Source organism: Lontra canadensis, unplaced genomic scaffold (assembly GCF_010015895.1).
Source record: "Lontra canadensis isolate GAN:19392208 unplaced genomic scaffold, GSC_riverotter_1.0 scaffold60, whole genome shotgun sequence".
NCBI lineage: Eukaryota > Metazoa > Chordata > Mammalia > Carnivora > Mustelidae > Lontra > Lontra canadensis.
In genome coordinates, this window is record NW_022631054.1 from 3,793,222 (window position 1) to 3,807,427 (window position 14,206).

Below are 14,206 nucleotides of genomic sequence, written 5' to 3' on the forward strand. Positions count from 1 at the left end.
TCCTTCTGCCTGGAGTACATTTACCTAGTTCTTGGCCTGGTTGACAACGAACTTATGCGTCACTTCCTCAGTGAAGCCTCTAGGTCAGAATCTTTAGATTCCATGTCAAGAGTGAACAAACTGGGGCGCCTGGGTGGCTCAGGGGGTTGAGCCTCTGCCTTTGGCTCAGGTCATGATCCCAGGACCTGGGATCAAGTCCCGCATCGGGCTCTCTGCTTGGCAGGGAGCCTGCTTCCTCCTCTCTCTCTGTCTGCCTCTCTGCCTACTTGTGATTTCTGTCTGTCAAATAAATAAATAATCTTTAAAAAAAAAAAAGTGAACAAACTTTTTCTATAAAGGACAGATAGTAAATATTTTAGGTTTTGCAGATCACAAAATGTCACGGCTACTCGATTCTTTTTTTAACGATTAGTTTACTTATTTACTTAATTTATTTGTGAGAGAGAGCCCGAGCTAGTGCATGAGTGTGTGTGGGGGGGAAGAGACCCAGGGACAAATAGACCACCTGCTGAGCAGGGAGCCCAATGAGAGGCTCCATCCCAGAACCCCAATATCAAAGCCTGAGCAGAAGTCAGATGCTCACCGACTGAGCTACCCATGTGCCCCACTTATTTATTTTAGAGAGAGAGAGAGCGAGAACATGCAGAGGCACAGCCACACACATGCACACGTGAGCCAGGGGAAGGGCAGAGGCAAAGGCAGAGAAGCACACTCCCTGGTGAGCCCTATCTCACAACCTTCAGATCGTGACCTGAGCAAAAACCACGAGTGCGGGGGCGGGGGTGTGTGTGTGCCTGGGTGGCTCAGTCCATTGAGCATCTGCCTTCTGCTCAGGTCACCATCCCAGAGTCCTGGGATCAAGCCCTGTGTCAGGCTCCCTGCTCAGCAGCAGCCTGCTTCTCCCTCTCTTCCCTGCTTGTGCTCTCTCTTGCTATCTCTGTCACTATCTGTCTCTCTCTCCCAAATAAGTAAATAAAAAATAAAATCTCAAAAAAGAAAGAAAGAAAGAAAGAAACCACGAGTGGTACTCCTAACTGACTGAGCCACCCAGGCACCCATCCCACAGCTACTCAATTCTGTGTCATAGCAGCCCTAGAAAGCTAAACTTTGAATTTCATATATACTTTTCACATGTCACGAAATAGTAGTCTTCTTTTGATTTTTTTCCCAACCATTTAAAAATATAAAAACAGGGGCGCCTGGGTGGCTCAGTGGGTTAAAGCCTCTGCCTTCAGCTCAGGTCATGATCCCAGGGTCCTGGGATCGAGTCCCGCATCTGGTTCTCTGCTCAGCAGGGAGCCTGCTTCCCTTCCTCTCTCTCTGCCTGCCTCTCTGCCCCTTTGTAATATCTGTCTGTCAAATCAATAAATAAAATCTTTAAAAAAAAATATATACATATATATATATATATAAACATATATATAAACAGTTCCTAGCTTCTGGCCATACAAAACCAAGGAGGGCTAGGACTGGCTTGTAGGTTATAGTTTGCCAACTCCTGTTCTGTTATCATAGCATGTAACACATACTTTCCTGTGTTGCAGTTACCACACTGGTAACTAATCATATATGTAATAGGGTTATTATTTTTTGTAATAGACTTAAAAATTTTTTTAAAGGATTTTATTTATTTATTTGACAGAGAGAGACACAGCGAGAGAAGGAACACAAGCAGGGGGAGTGGGAGAGGAAGAAGCAGGCTTCCCACTGAGCAGGGAGCTCCACGCAGGACTCAATCCCAGGACCCTGGGATCATGACCTGAGTGGAAGGCAGATGCTTAACGACTGAGCCACCCAGGTGCCCCCTCAGCAATAGATTTTTTAATGTTGTCTCTCCAGTGAGAAGTAAGCTCTGAAGGCATAGACCACATTTGTTTTGCTTATCATTTTCCTCCTGAGGTTCTAGCATAAGGCCTGGCCCTTAGTAAAGTGCTCAATAAATCAATGTAGTGATAAGATTTTCTTGAGAGGAGCTCAAAGCTTAGTAGAGAATGCAGACATATAAACAATTAACTACAGAAGTAGGCAATGTTGTATTGGAGGTATAAAGAGTTCAGATTTCTGCAGGATTAGTTTGAGATACCAGTGGAAAATCAGGGGATGGCAAATTCTAACCATCTGGAACGATCTGAGTTGATGTCAGGATGTTATTAAGGGAGTAAAATACACAGAAGCGATGGAGAAACTACCTGAGTATGCCAGATCACTCAAAGAGCGAGGTCATTCAAGGAGAGAGGTCACTCAGGGAGAGAGACTGAATGAGAGAGAGGGGGGAGGGTGCAACTGGGAGGAAGGTTTTGGGGCAGGCCCAGGGTGGAGGTGGGAAAGAGGTAAGAAGAGATGCATCATAGAGTATTTCAGAAACCAGGAGGAATGACTATATATTTTTGTATCCCTCTAGTTTACTCCTGTGTTCCAAGTATTTTGCACTGGACATGGCATATAGCACTCAGAAAATCTGTGAAATGAAAATCAAGTTGAGAGGCAACTGGGGGAATCAGTTGGTTAAGTGTCTCACTCTGGATCTCAGCTCAGCTCTTGATCTCAGGGTCATGAATTCAAGGCCCATGTTGTGGAGCCTATTTAAAAAAAAATAAGTTGAATCAGAACCTTTCAAGAAGCACATGCTGCTGAGGTCAGTAAGGGGGAGGGCTGATGTGACAGGGTCTGAGACTTGAGTTGAGACTTTTCTGGCAGAAGAGCAGATTTCATTTCCTGACAAGTATTTATTCATACTCACTTTTTTCACTTTGCTCTTGCGGATGCAGAAATCCACCAAAACCAATCTCTGTTCTCAAAGAGCTGGCAGTGTGGTGGGGAAGACAAACATAATTATAGAATAAGGTAAAGATACTGTGGGAGTGGATATGGGGGGAGCTAGTAAACTTGGAAGGCTTCATAGGAGACATTCGAGCTCTGTTGGAGGTTGGAGGTTCATTAGTGCACTAATTCCCGCGGAAAGTAGCTTGTGCAAAACCCTGATAAATGCAGTGGTTCTCGTACTTGCAGATGCGTAAGAATCACTGGAGAAGTGTTCACAATGCAGATTCCAAGCCTGTACTTCCCAGGAAACTTCTGGCTTAAGAGGTGAGTGGCATCCATTTTAACAAGCTCCACAGGACTACACTTTTAGAGAATCTCTTTCTGTGTTCCCGTGGTCCTGGGCGGGGGAAGAGGGGAGGTGGCGGGAGATGAGGCCGGTCAGAGCTTGACCCATCCGGCCTCTGGGTCTCCGAAAGAGGACACGCTATCACAATAAAAACAACTCCATTTAGAGTTGCGCTTTCACATAATTCGCTTTCATGTGCTTTACTTTGTCGGACTCTCTCAACAACTCTATGGGATAGAAATTACCAGAGTCATACCATAGGGCAGGAAACCAAGACTCACAGAGGGGAGACGTTTTGCTCAAGGTCACAAAACGAGAGGTGGCAGGGCACACACTGAAAGCCAGGGGCCCGGATTCTCAGCTCAGAGACCTTGCGACAACAGAAGAAGGCCGCCAGTGGGTGGGGCTCAGGCCCTCCCTCCAGGCTGGTTCCAAAATGGTGGGGGTAGTGGCGTCAGCAACGCCCCCGCCCCTTCCGTCCACCTCCCTCCTTCTTCCCCAGGCCACCCAGGCGGGGGGAGGGGATGGAACGGAGCAACCCACGTGACTGCCGACAACCTGGCGCGTGACGCAAAGCGGCGGGCCCAACGCTCGCCTTGCCTTGTGGAAAACGTAGTTCAGCCGACCATCAAGTGGGCAAGGAGAGACAGGCCTAGCACTACATTTCCCAGGAGTCAGCGGGCGACGCCGCCTCTGCCGCCGTCGGAGAGCGGGGACGCGGGGCGCGCTGTCGGGCGGGGGCGAGGTTGGGGCCGGTTGTGCCGTTGCGAGGTGCAGCTGCGATCGCCGCGGTGGGCCCAGGTGAGTGAGGGCCTCTGATGGGGATTAGGGCAGTTCCACCCGCTCTAGTCGTTTTGTCTTTTATCTTTCCTCCGCGGCGGCTGGGTCAGGGTCCTGGGCAGGTCCGGCACGGAGCCGCTCCCCCGCGCCTACCCCCAGGCCTTCTCTGAGCGGGCCCCGCTCTCTCCGGCTCCTCCCCTTCCCCGCCCTTCAGGGCTTCCCCTCGCTCCGGCCTAGCTCCCGACGCCCTGGGCCGCCTTTTCTCCTGAGCAGCTTCTACCCTTTTTTCCCCCTTCCTGCATGCTTCGAGGAAGAGGCCTCCACCTCTCCCATTTCTCTTTTTAGTCGTAGGAACCCTATTATTTGGATTTCTCCCTTTCCCGGAACTCTTTTGAGTGCTAACCCCCCCTCCCCCCGCCCCGTTCTCCATTGGCCTGGTTCAGTCCTCGTAGGGCGCATGTGGCTGGCACTCAGTAAATGTTAGTCGGTCTTTTCTGCCTTGCGGCCAGAGGAGGCATAGTCCAAATTTATCTGCTCCGGGAACATTTGTGCGCCCACTTTTATTTCAGTCTCTTGGGTTGGAGGTGAGGCCGACTTGGATTCCAGTGGTGATCGGCGTGTGTTCTGGTTGTGGGGGGCAGGTTTTTTTTTTTGTTGTTGTTATTGTTGTTTTTTGTTTTGTTTTTTGCTTCCCTTAGCACCTCAGCAACTTTTATCAGCTCTTATTGTCTTTCAAAATCTTAAGGGTGGAGCATGGCGGCAGAAGCTGGGGAGTAGCGCTGGTGCCGAGAAGTTCGGAGCCATCAGTGGTCGCAGGGTGTTTACGGGGAGGTTGTTAATTGCATTGAAGGAGAAACCTCAGAATGTGGTAGAGCCTGGCGGCCTATGAAGTTTCAGGTGGCAACATAATAGATGCATCCTGGAGCCAGCCTACCTAGGTTCAAATTTTGGCCCTGTTAGCTTTTGATTTTAGGTCCAGGGGCGTCGCTTCCAGGTGCCTCAGTTTCCTTATCTGCAAAATAGCGGTAAGTAACAGTGGCTACTTTATAGACTGATTGTGAAGATTAAATGAGATTAAATTGAATACCGCTTAGCTCATTTCCTGACAAGTATTAAACGACATCGTTATTACCATCATTACCATTATAGGATTTCTGGATGGTGGGCCCAGGGTGGAAAGGCAGGTGTCAACACCAGCGTTTTCCTTTCCTGTCTGATGGTCCTCCTTTTTTTTTTTGTTTGTGGAAATATTGTGTGTTCGGTTATCTGAACAGCTTGATGTGTGTATCATTAAGTAGAAGCCTGTTGGCAACGGTTCCTGCCATGAGCAACTTGTGGAGCAACTCGGGCTTAGTTTGCTCTTTGCTGAGAATTCCATTTTGTGAACTAGGGCACACACTTTAGCAATATCAAAAAACAAGCTTACATTTAGGTCTGTATCTTGTAAAAAGTGAATTGAAGTTTTCAGAAGAAGAAGTCATTTACCTGAAAATCTTTTCTGTCGAATACAGGCTTATCACTTTGTTTTTTTAACTCTTTTGGCATCAGTGACGGGTCTCAGGTTTTGGAGACTGACATTTTTAGTCTGCAGATGTACCCATTTTAGTGGTGGTGGTGATAGTAATAATCGTAGTGACAGTTGGTCACATACAGGCACTTGAATTTGGTTTAGGCAGTGAAACTGCAGGTTAGAAAAAGATTGCCCTGTTTTCGTCCTGAGAAATTGGAAGGAGGAAGCTTGGAACACTGCTGAGATTAACTCCCAGGTGGGAAGAGATGAGGCTGACCCAGAGAGCGCCGACCTACAACTATTAGTTGTTTATTTCGAATGGATAGTCTCAACCACTGAGATTCTTGAGACGCTAGCCTGTTTGTCTTGGGCACAATGACATCCTGAATTGAAGGCAGTGTGGTTAATGCTGTTCTCTCAAAAAAAATTAGATTTTGATGGATTGCTTCACATAGTTACTCTGTAAACATGTAAGATTGAGTCGTTCAGTATTTGGCTGATTGATTCAACAAATAGTCCTTGAGAACATACCATCTACTGCCTTCTGTGCTAGGCTCTGGGAGTATAGGGGGGTGTGAGACAGAAGGGGTCTTGCTGTTGGAGAGGTTCCAGTAGAGTGGGGTAAGATAAAACTGGTAAGCAAATGACAGATTGAGAAAAGTGATGTGGGGACAGCAAGCAGGGACTCTAGTAGACACTAACAAGGGAGATCTAAGGGTGGTTAGAGAAATTCTTTTGGGCACGAGTGAGGATACAGTTTTGTAGGAGAGAGCATTCCATGTGGAGGGAACAGCAAGCACCAAAACTTGAAGATGGGGAGAGTTCAGTGCTTTCAGCCCTGAAAAGAGGCCCAAAGTAGCTGACACAGTGAGAAGAGTGGTTACAGAACAGATGGACAGGTAAGGTTGTTTGGGGAAGCTGTCAAAGGCTTCTGATTGATATTTTAAAATCACTTTTGCAGAGGTATGGAAGATGGGGGGGATATCGTTTAAGAGGCTGCTCTACTGGTTTAGGCCAGACATGGTAGTTGCCTAAAGTAGAAGGATGGAATGGAGATTTATTGGTGGGAAGAAGTGGGGGGTTTGGAGATAACATAGATATAATATTCTTTGGAGGAGGCCATTCTTAATCTTTGGTCCATGGACTGTAGGGGCCCATGAGTCGTAAAAATTTTTGTGAGGGAGTGCATTTTCTCAAAGGTTTGATACCTTCCGTCTTACTCATTAGTCTCAAAATTTAAGAACACTGCTCTAGAGCCTGTAATGCAGGTTTATAACCCATAAAAAAGTAGTTGCCCGGGCGCCTGGGTGGCTCAGTGGGTTAAGCCGCTGCCTTCGGCTCAGGTCATGATCTCAGGGTCCTGGGATCGAGTCCCGCATCGGGCTCTCTGCTCAGCAGGGAGCCTGCTTCCCTCTCTCTCTTGCTCTGCCTGCCTCTCTGTCTACTTGTGATCTCTCTCTGTCAAATAAATAAATAAAATCTTAAAAAAAAAAAAAAAGTAGTTGCCCACAGCTTCTCAGCAGAGTTGAGTCCTTGGTATCCTTCTAAAAGATTGCTTTTCTTTGTCCTTTCCTCCCTCCCTCCTTCCGTTTCTTTCTTTCTTTCTTTCTTTCTTTCTTTCTTTCTTTCTTTCTTTCTTTCTTTCGTAACCTCTACACCCCACATAGGTCTCAAACTCACAACCCCCAAATCAGCAGTTGCCCTGAGAACTGAGCCTGCCAGCCACCCTTTTCTTAGTCTTTGATGGGAACTTTTTTTTAATCGAGGTTAAATGCTGTGCCATTGATTGTCTTTTAGTTTCCTTTTGTCTGGAAGTTATGGGCTGATGCACATGCTGAGGAAGCTAAACATATGTGAGCTCCGTTTCATGAAAATACATTTCCTAATGTTTTCTTCCACTGGAAGAAAGTTCCTACAAATGGAGCACTTCAGTGTATGAAGAGCAAGATCATTTTCTTTTTGCTTTCCTTCAGTTAGGGATTTCAGATGTATATTCCTATTTTTGAGTATGTTTTTACATGACAGTGTGTTACTGGAGGCATAGGGTGTACATTGTACCCCAGAGTTAGAACTGTACCACCGAAAGAACCATGTATTTTTCTTTTCATGACAGAGGTTGAAAACTGAAGGCATATGGACTAAATCCAATCTCTAGGTGTGTTTTGATTGGCTCACTCACAGAGTCTTGTAAATTTGAATTCGTTGTCAACATTAAAAAACAAGGAGATTTTATGTAAAAATTTGAATTCAGGCTGCCTTTGAAAAATCGGTTCTGGCAGCCTTGGACCTTGTAGTTGGGCATGTCCTCTCCAGTTTGTCAGAGACCTCCCTGCAGCCTGATATTTATCCCTGACATGCGGTGAAGTGTCACTTGATACTATTTTACACCTTATATTACTTGTATGTCTGTAGGCCCTTGAGTTTGGTCTCCCTGTTCTAGATACATGATACAGGTCTCTAATGCTACCACTTAAGTCTTCTTTTTTTTTGTCTTAATGTTATATCGCTGTTAAAAATTGTTTTATGTCTTGTTGCCTTAGTTTTTGCAGGCCAATGAGGGAGATAAGTCCAAAACATTGAATTACTTTGTTTCCAAACTCAAGAAACCCAAGGGCTTTTAGAAAGCCAGAAGGCATTAATCTGACCCCATCCCATGCATTTTAGCTGGCATGGGTGTCCTCATTTTTGTTCTGCCTGATTTGGTTTTTAGCATCTGGAATGTGGTAACTGCAAAGCTGGGCTTGTTTCAGAACCTAGAAGGCCAAGCAAAGAGAAGTTGCTGAATGTCTAATTAGAAGACTTTTGGCACTTGTCTTTAGGCATGAGGACCAAGGTGTGTGTGTTTAATATGCTTATATGAGGTCCATTGCTTTGCTTTCAGTAATGCTGTGGCTTTTTTGTTTTTTGTTTTTTGAGGGGTAATAACTCTCTCTTTTTTTTTTTTTTTTTGAGATTTTACTTATTTATTTGAGAGAAAGAGATAGCAAGAGAGAGCACAGCGGGGAGGAGTGGGAGAAGCAGACTCCCGCTGAGTAGGGAGCCTGATCAGGGGCCCCATCCCAGGACCCTGGGATTAGGACCTGAGTGGAAGGCAGACGCTGAACAGACTAAACCACCCAGGTGCCCCAGTAACTCAATTTTTTCCTTCTATTTTGATAATAAGGGCAGCATAAATAAAGAATTGATAGAGGACATCAAAAGAGACTGCTTTCTAAAGTTACCCGGATTTCTTCACTACAGGGCTCCATTACATCCGGGCTTCCCAGAAGATGGTCCCAGTGTGTCTAAAGAATGTGTCCCTACAGTCTTGACTAATAGCTTTGGCTAGCAGACTGTGGGCTATCAGAAAAACACTTTAAAAATGGAGGAGATTGAGGAAGTTGGTCACATGCCAGAGTAGGGTTGCCCACTAGAAAAAATTGGGTAAATTTTTGAAGATAAATTCTTGTTTCATGGGCACCTGGGTGGCTCAGTGGGTTAAGCCTCTGCCTTCGGCTCAGGTCATGATTGCAGGGTCCTGCGATCGAGCTCCGCATTGGGCTCTCTGCTCAGCAGGGAGCCTGCTTCCCCCCTCCCTCTCTGCCTTCTGCTCTGCCTACTTGTGATGTGTCTCTGTCAAGAAAATAAAGTCTTTGAAAAAAAAAATAAATTCTTGTTTCAGATAAAATGAAGTACTTTGTGTAGTCTTAAATTTTTTAAGATTCTATGTAATTGACATCATGAGTGGGGGGGAAGGGTGCAGGGAGAGGGAGAGGCAGACTCTCTGCTGAGCAGGGAGCCCAGCATGGGGCTCAGTCCCAGGGACCTGAGCCAAAGGCAGATGCCCAGCTGACTGAGCCACCCAGGCACCTGTTGAACGAGGCCTTTCTTGACCACTCTATCTATAGGGTATTCCTTTCATCACCTCGCCACCCCCAGCACATTATTACTATGGGACATTATTTTATTTTTAAGATTTTATTTATTTATTTATTAGGGCGAGAGTGTGCACGTGTGCTCCCAGAGGGAGGAGGAAAAGAAGGGGGACAAGCAGACTCTGCTGAGTGCAGGGCCTGATATGGGTGGGGCTCAACCTCACACGTGACCCTGAGATCATGACCTGAGCTGAAATAAGAGTCAAAGGCTCAACGGACTGAGCCACCCAGGGGGCCCCTGTGGGATGTTACTTTAATCCACTATGTCTTCACCTCTGAAGAGAGTAAAGCAGGGATTTGTTTGATTCACTGCTGAGTCCCCACAGCTGGGATGTTCTCTGTCACCTAGAAGGGGCTTATTAAATACTGAAAGAAGGGTGAATTAATACGGGAAGACCTATGCTGAATAAGGTTGGCTGTCTCTGGAAGTTCTCCCACTGTTACGTCCTGATTTACTCAGATTCTGTTAAGCTACCAGTTGAAAATGATTCGTATGGTGGTACGTGAGGAGATTGCAGAGGGGCAGGGAGGTACTTTCTGGAATGATAGAAATATTCCATATATATATTTTAAAGCCCAACCTGGGGCTTGAACTCCGCGACCCTGGGATCAAGACCTGAGCTGAGATCAAGAGTCAAGACGCTTAACTGACTGAGCCGCCCAGGTGCCCCTGAAATACTCCATATTTTGGTTGGGGTAGTGTTTCACAGTATATTTTGTTGAAACTGACCAAACTATTCTTACAATGTGTACATCTTTTGTAAGTGAATTACTAAATTGATTTATAAAAATTGGTTTTCAAAACCCATTCTCTGAAGGCTGTTGGGTAAAACTGAAGTGACTAAGTAGTTTGTGACGATGATGATTGTTTTTCTTGAATTTTTTAGTAAGTTTTACCAAATATGGATTGGACAGGAGATTTTAAAATACCATTTGGAGTGAAGAGGGTGCGTGAGGAGCTGTTGAGGGAGGAGACTGAGCTGGCAGGACTCTGAGCAGCCTCCCATTTCAGTCAGCCGTTCTGCATTGACAGTTTTTACCTAGGGGTTCTGCTTAACATTTCATTTTTATTTATTTAAAGGTTCATTTCTTTGAAGAAATTCACGTATTTATTTATTTTTAGGATTTTATTTATTTGTCAGAGACAGAGTGCACCCGTGCTTGCACAAGCAGGGGGAGTGGGAGGCAGAGGAAGAAGCAGGCTCCTTGCCAAGCAAGAACCTGATACAGGACTCATCCCAGGACCCTGGGATCATGACCTGAATTGAAGGCAGATGCTTAACTGCCTGAGCCACCTAGGTGTCCTGTTTTGTTTGTTTTTAAGATTTTATTAATTAGAGACACGGAGGGCACAGAGGGGGAATGAGAGTGAGAAGCAGACTCCCCAGCGAGCAGAGAGCCCGATGGGGGGCCTGTCCCAGGACCCTTGAGATCATGACCTGAGCCACCCAGGTGCCCTGTCCCCTATCATTTTATTTTAAGTCGGCTACGTATGCAGCATGGGGCTTGAACTCAAGACCCTAAGATTAAGAGTTGCTTGCTCTGCTGAGCCAGGCATCCTGAAATTTATTTTTAAAGTAATCTCTAGGGGCTCCTTGGTAGTTCAGTTGGTTAAGCAACTGCATTTGGCTCAGATCATGATCCCAGGGTTCTGGAATCAAGCCCTGCATCAGGCTCTGTGCTCGACGGGGAGTCTGCTTCTCCCTCTGCCTGCTGCTCCCCCTGCTTGTGCTCTGTCAAATAAAAAAATCTTTTGGGGCTCTTGGGTGTCTCAGTGGGCTAAGCCTCTGCCTTTGGCTCTAGTCAGGATCTCAGAGTCCAGGGATTGAGCCCTACATTGGGCTCTCTGCTCAGTGGGGAGCCTGCCCCCCCCACCGCCCCCGCCTGCCTCTCTAAGATTTTTATTTATTTATTTATTTGGGGGGAAAGGACAGGAGGAGAGGAAGAGAGTCTCAAGCAGACTCTGCACTGAGCATGGAGCCCAGTGTGGGGCTCAATCTCATAACCCTGAGATCACAGCCCGAGCTGAAACCCAATGGTCAGATGCCTAACTGAGTGAGCCAGCCAGGTACCCCCAAAATAAAATCTTTAAAAAAAAAGTAATCTCTACGCCAATGTGGGGCTTAAACTAATGAATGCAAGATCAAGAGTTAGATGCTCTACTGACTGAGCCAGCCAGGCACCCTAACATTTCTTTTTCTTTTTCTTTTCTTTTTTCTTTAAGACTTCATTTATTTATTTGTCAGAGAGAGAACAAGCAGGGGGGAGCAGCAGGCAGAGGGAGAAGCAGGCTCCCAGGTGAGCAAGGAGCCTGACGCATGACTTGATCCCAGAACTCTGAGATCATGACCTGAGCTGAAGGCAGATGCCCAACTGACTGAGCCATCCAGACGTCCTGAATATCTTTTCTTGTAGAGAAGGAAGCTTAATTTTTTAAGATTTATTTATTTGAGAGGAAGAGAGCTCCTGCACACGCAGGGATAGAGGGAGAGAGAATCTTCAGCAGACTCCCCGCTGAGCATGGAACCTGAGGTGGGACTTGATCTCATGAGCCTAGCTAGCATCATGACCTGACTTGAAATCAGTAGTCAGAGACTTAACCACCTGAGCCACCCAGGCACCCCTGCAGTTTTTTTTAATGGAAAAATTTTTGATACGGTTCATCCAGAGTGCCAGCTTCCTGATAAAACCTGATAACCACTCTCATCATTAGTGAGTCGTGTATTTGCATACATAAGCCATGAATGTGAGTGAAAGGTAACACTGAGTTTCAAAGTTGTCAACTGAATTATTGCTGCGGTTATTTGGAAATTAAGATTTTATGTGATAGTCAAAACTATACATAAACTGTAACAATATGTTACTCCAGCTAGAATTTTGACCTTGCCCTTCTCAGCTCATCTTATTCTGGTAACTAATCTGAGAGCTGCCAACAAGAAACAGAGGGTACTTTCTGAGGAGAGGATCTTAGGTTTCCATGTTGGGTATTAATTTTCACAGCAAAACTATAGGGATACAGGCCTTGTCTTCTAGATTATTCATCCTCCTTCCTTAATTCCTTTTGGTGAATAAGAACCCATCATTGTTCAAGTATTCAAATCCTGGATCCTCCCCCCCTTTTTTTTTTCTAAAAATCTTATTTATTTATTTGACAGAGGATAAGCAAGGGGAGCAGCAGGCAGAGGGAGGAGAAGCAGGCTCCCCACTGAGCAGGGAGCCCAACGCAGGACTCAGTTCCAGGGCCCTGGGATCCTGACCTGAGCTGAAGGCAGACGCTTAACCAACTGAGCTACCCAGGCGCCTCAGTATACATATTGTCTCCTATCATAAAGCATTATGTGTGCAAAACTTAGCTTTTCCTATAGTAACCCTTGAGTAGTCTAGTATCCTGTTGAAAATACTACCTTTTCCTGTTGAAAACTTACTCTCTTAGGTGCTTGGGTGGTTCAGTCAGTTAAGTGTCCCACTCTTTTTTTTTTTTTTTTAAGATTTTATTTATTTATTTGACAGAGATCACAAGTAGGCAGAGAGGCAGGCAGAGAGAGAAGCGGGGAAGCAGGCTCCCTGCTGAGCAAAGAGCATGATGCGGGGCTCGATCCCAGGACCCTGAGGTCATGACCTGAGCCAAAGGCAGAGGCTTGACCCACTGAGCCACCCAGGAGCCCCAAGTGTCCCACTCTTAATTTGGCGCATGGTCTCATGGTCATGGGATCCAGCCCTGCACTGGGCTCCCCATGCACTGAGTGTGGAACCTACTTCGGGTTCTCTCTCTCCCTCTCTCCGTCTGCCCTTCCCCCCCTGCTCATGTGCTCTCTCTCGTGCTCGCTCTCTTGCGCCCTCTCTCTGTCTCAGAAACAAACTTACTTTTTCTTGGGGTGTCTGGCTGTTTAGTCCGTAGAGCATGCAGCTCTTAATCTTGGGGTTGTGAGTTTGAACCCCATGTCAGGTGTGGAGATAACTTAAAATAAATAAAATCTTTTAAAAAACCGCACAACCTTTTCTTGACTACATTTCTTGTTATGTTATATCATATTTAGTGTTCTTTTTTTTCTCTCATTGAGCAGTCAGCACCTGAACTGGATTTAATACAGAGTAAGGCAAATCCTAGGGATTTAGCCTGATCTCTGCTTTCCATTCTATAGATATTTGTGCATCAACTTAGTTTTTTGAAGATGATTCTGGAAACAGAATTACCTTTAAGGATTTGATTTTCTTTGTTGCTTGATGATTATGTAAGTACATTGCTGAGGGAAAGAGCCTCTCCCTTCCAACTTCTTGGATTTTTTTTTTCTCTCCAAACTGCAACCTTTTAGAATATAATGTGCTATGTGTTTACATATATCAGTTCATTTAATTCTCACAATAGATTATAAGATTAGTGTAGCTACTTTTTAGAGATGGGCACATCGGTAAAGGTTATGCTCATGCCTGAACAAAACGAGTCAGGACGCTCATCCGTGTTAGTCTTGTGTTTGCAAGGCTCTTGCTCCTTACCACTCTGCCAGTGTTCATCAGATAACATGGGCTTATCCTTTGATGTGGAGTTGTTTCTTTGATGTGACCCTAAGAACGTTGCTTTATGAATCCTATTTCACTCTTTGAAAGTGTTTGCAAAAATCTAAATGTGTTTGACCAAGAAGTTTGTGAGGCACGCGGGAAGGCTAGTACTCTTCTGTTGCCACTATCCTAGAGGATCTCTCTTCTCTGGAGGCTGAGAAAGGGAATCTAAAGGGAGCACAACCACAGGGTTCAGCATCGTAAAAACCTTTTTTTCATGTTTTAAAAAACATGCAATATGAAGATATCTAAAAATACAAAGAATAGTACAAGTGGTAGTGATAATATTTAAGAGATCAATTTAATTTATGAACTAAAACTCCACTTCTACAGTTG

The 14,206-nt window shown here is 45.5% G+C and overlaps 1 protein-coding gene across 3 annotated transcripts in view; it reads left to right on the forward strand.

Moving 5' to 3' along the window:
* The first annotated feature begins 3,789 nt into the window (after positions 1 to 3,789).
* THRAP3 (thyroid hormone receptor associated protein 3) overlaps positions 3,790 to 14,206 on the forward strand; it is a 71,947-nt gene continuing 61,530 nt past the window's right edge. For 2 of the 3 annotated variants that reach the window (XM_032877259.1, XM_032877263.1), the window contains exon 1: positions 3,790 to 3,910. The gene's annotated coding sequence lies outside the window, so the exon portion shown is untranslated. The remainder of the gene's footprint in view (positions 3,911 to 14,206) is intronic. The other variant, XM_032877260.1, reaches the window with a different exon arrangement.